The sequence below is a fragment of the Teleopsis dalmanni genome, chromosome X (genome assembly GCF_002237135.1).
Source record: "Teleopsis dalmanni isolate 2A chromosome X, ASM223713v2, whole genome shotgun sequence".
Classification (NCBI taxonomy): Eukaryota; Metazoa; Arthropoda; class Insecta; order Diptera; family Diopsidae; genus Teleopsis; species Teleopsis dalmanni.
The window spans coordinates 25,650,621-25,654,934 of NC_051848.1; the positions used below are offsets into that span (position 1 = coordinate 25,650,621).

A 4,314-nucleotide genomic window follows, 5' to 3' on the forward strand; every position below is an offset into this window, starting at 1 on the left:
ACAATCTGCTGAACACGTCAATGTGTTGGCTGATATCGCAGATGAACGAAATGCATTTATATTAATGACAGCAGTGCAAGGATCAGCGCCGAAACTATACACTCCCGTCGCTTACAACATACTACAGAATTTCAAAAATAAAATCTCTAAACATAAATATGTAAATATGTATACACACATATATATATGTATATGTATATAGTGGTATACTGGGAATATATTTGTAATTGTATACAAAATTTAATTAAATATATTAAGAACAATTGCAACTTCTATGAGTCAGCAACAGTTTAAAGTTTGCAACAACTAACAAAATTTGAAGTTAGAACTTAATTATTTAAATCCAAAACATTTAGTGACATAAGGTTTAAAGTATATAATTGATGTTTTAATTTGTTTTTCGGTTCTACCCAATAGTCAGAGACGCAAGCAGATTTTTGCTTAATATTCTTTGGCTACTATAGTTATTGCCTATTGGAATAAATACAGTGTATAATTCGTAAACTTAGAGTTATTAAAGATTACATACACTCAGAGTGCACTCAAAAAAAAAAATCAAATCTAAATGCGTATAAATGTTTTTCTCATACACTACTTATATGCATTCACTTCCCCACAGAAATGATTCAAAAATGTTTTCAGTAATACCTGCAGTTAATTAATCAGCGTTAATTAATCAGAGTGCATACAATTTTCTTAATAGAGTAGTATTTATAGTAGATGACTTATACTCATGAGTCATAGCATATACACTCAAATGGTCAGTGAATGAATCAGTGAGTATAATAAAAGACTATAAATCATTAAAAATGCTATCAGTTGTATGTACGAGCACGGTTGCCACTTGAAAATTTTTTCCTGTACCAAAATTGGTTTAAAAAGGTACCATTTCTGTAAAAAAAGGTCCAAAATTTTTTTGGACCTTTTTGTTTTTTCGTTCTGTATTTTTCATAGTGTTATAAATGAACAAAATATAAAAAAAAAAAAAAATTATTGGAAATATCCACAATAAAATTGGGTCGTCAAAAATGTACCATTTTTTGAACGTGAGTACCAAACGAAAAAAAAAGTACCAATTTTGGTACTAAAGTACCATAAGTGGCAACCGTGTGTATGAGTCCGGTGGAGTCGAGAATATGAAAAATAGAGTTAAAATGCGTATAAGTGAATTACAGCCAATGTTTCGAATATGACCCGAGTGTTGAGCACTCATTGCAGTTCTCTGGTTTATAAACAGAAACAGTAAAAGTACTGTATCAAGTCTGGAACTTCCTTTATTTAATGTCCAAACCTTCGGATTTGAGTATAACTTGGGATTTAAGTACTTGTTGCGGTATTTATGAAGCTAACACTAACACTACGAAAAAAATCAACTATTGCTATATAACAATTTTTACAAGAAGTGTTAAAGCTCATATCAAAACGAGTCCACTAAAAATATGTATTGAATCTGGAATTGTTAGAAGAAATAGGCGTGTTTTTAGAGTGACAAAATAAATTATAATTAATTGATAATGTGTTATATGTTTTTTTAAATAATTCCGAATGTTTTGTGCAGTAGAAAACATAGATAGATACAAGGCACTATTTAACTATATTCTATGGGTTAGATTTATTTTATATTCTGTAAACCACATATAGACATATTGATCTTCAGTAATATCAGACAGCTCTTCCACTGTATTCTATAAATTGTATATATATACATAACTACATATTAATTATATTATTACAAACTTTAATATATTTCTAATGTACTGCGGATGGATTGTTGAATAACAAAAAGTGTTTGTTGTTCTTATTAAAGTGCATTTTATACATTCATGCATTTTGCAATAAATGTTGTGAAATGAGGAAGAGTTTCATAAATACATTATAAATACCAGAACTTGCTGGCTGCTATCTATCGCATACCATGCCCTACGTTCAGTATGTCTTATATGTAGTTTAAATATAGAACCAAATGAGTATTATAATTTTTTGTTGTGGAATTTATAATATAAGACAGCACAACTGAATTATAATTCTCATTTGGTTCTGTATTCAAGCTACCATACGTTATGTGATAGATGGCAGCCGGCAAGTTCTAGTATTTATAATGTAATTTTGTGATTCGTTCCCATATCATAAAGCATTCAATGCAAAAGCTTAATTGTGTGTCCACGACACGCAATAGTATCTACTTTCCACATATTACTTAAATATCTCTTCTCCACAGTTGTATGTATTTTCATTTTAAATTTTCATTTTTACAGTATAATTAGTGTATCTTAAATTAAAATATGAATAAATATAATCAAAATAGCGACTGTGACACATGTTAGCCGTCGATAAATTTTCCAGCTCAATTAGAGCCTGCGTCCAAGAAAGGTTAAGATTTAACAATTTTTTGGTCAATTGACTGGCTAATCTTTCGGCATCATATATAAACATGGTTCTGAAAATGTAATTGAGGTGCAGTTTCAACGTATATAAATGTCCATCTTCCGCCCCAGTCTCTAACATTAAAATACACGTAAATTGTGGCATTCTCAATATTTTCTTTATGAAGTATAATTGGAGTTTATGCACCTCTTCTAACAGAGTACAACCCCATACTTGAACACAATATGTCTGTATTGCTCTACTTATTGCTAGAAATAGATTCCATTTTGCTTTTATAAGTATGTTGGTTTTATTAAGAAAGTTGTTCCACGTCAGATTTATAATATTTTTAGCTTCAATAGTTCTCTTCTCTACATGGAACATCAAACCGGACTTGATGTACCAGACTGGAGAAGGCGCGCTTGTAGCAAAGGTGCCTGGAGAGGCATGTGGCGTCAGGTCAAAATGTTATGACCAAATAAGTAAGTTAATAAAAAACATGTAACATTCATATATATATATTATACATATATATTATTATATATATACATACATATATTACATATATATATTTTCATTTAGTATACATAACAATATATTTGTGCATCGTAAATACTATGGAAGTTTATTTGTCAACTTCAATAAAATATATATATGTATAAAATATATATATATATAAAATATGTTAAAATTGTTTATAAAAATTTAAAATAATTTTGTTGTGCGGGTTTTTTCTTAATGTTTTTTCTTCAGTATTCAGTATGTTCTAATTCAATTATCTTTATTAAAGAAACAATTTATTTAAGTGACATACAAGTTCTCGTTCTTGCTTCAATTTAGAAATTTTCAAAAATATGATGTTTACTCATCAAAGTGCAGGGATGCTATATCTTGTTAAGCTTTTACTTAATACTATTACAGGCGTAATCATCGTTATGGACAACAACCATGGAATATAGTGCCGAATGAAAAAATGCAGCCATTCGAAGTATGTACTAAAATAAACAAGAAAACAGAACTATGAAATCAAATCTCAATGAAAATGACAAACATTCAAAATAATAGAATGAAAAAACTGTATAAATAAAATCTCAAACAACAGCATCCTAACTAAAAGAGTGCACATAAAAAATTTAAATATTTTTTTTCCGTGCATGTATAAACAAAAGCTAAATACGCCGGAAGTGTTTATAAAACAAACCGGATGTGAGCGAACAACATCAAATGCAAAACAAAAGTATAGTCTTTAAATAACAAACCCTGATTCTCAGTCACCGTAAAATGACCAGAAAACGTGCTTAACGTGACCACAGCCAACTGAAGTGCACCGAGTGCATTGGTGTGTGCTGGTGTTTGTCATCCCGAATAACAAGTCCGGTAGTCCAACAATATGGCAACATAAAAATGACTGCAGTCGACGCCATGCCGTGGTATGCAACAAACACTGGAACTCTGAGCACTGGAACGAGTAAATTTTGTTAGGTGACGTTGAAATGAGACATTTGGAAATTTTATTTTTGTTTTTAAATTTTGTTTAATTTTGTGACTTTTGACAGTTTTTATAAAAAATAATTGTTTTATTTTATTTACATTTTTGAGAATTTATTTTCGGTTAGTAAAAGTATCTGACGCCTAATAGTTTTTAAACATAACTTTGTTGTTTACAAATAATTTTTTAAATTTCAAAATGTTCTTATTTTCTTAAATAAATAAAATATTTTTTTCAAAATTAATACCGATAAAAAATATTTCTGTTTACTTAAATAAAACTAAATTCTCAGCAGTCGTGAGATTTTTCGGCACGATTCAGATTCTCCCGGGACGACAACAGATTAAAGTATAATCAGTTAGTTTTTCTTTTAACTAACCCCAATTATATAAAATAATAAAAAGAAAAAAATGTTGAGCAACATGTTTTTCTTTGCCCCCTCTTGCCGATACGCTATATTT

The 4,314-nt window shown here is 29.3% G+C and overlaps 1 long non-coding RNA gene across 2 annotated transcripts; it reads right to left on the reverse strand.

Moving 5' to 3' along the window:
- Positions 1-3,119: 3,119 nt before the first annotated feature.
- On the reverse strand, positions 3,120-4,040 carry LOC119662654. 2 transcript variants are annotated; one of them, XR_005250862.1, is made up of 3 exons: positions 3,955-4,040; positions 3,624-3,823; positions 3,120-3,359 (listed from the first exon to the last, which is right to left on the reverse strand). It is a non-coding gene; the product is annotated as an uncharacterized LOC119662654 (long non-coding RNA). The 2 variants fall into 2 exon arrangements; XR_005250861.1 differs by lacking the exon at positions 3,955-4,040 and having other exon boundaries at positions 3,624-3,912.
- Positions 4,041-4,314: the final 274 nt, after the last annotated feature.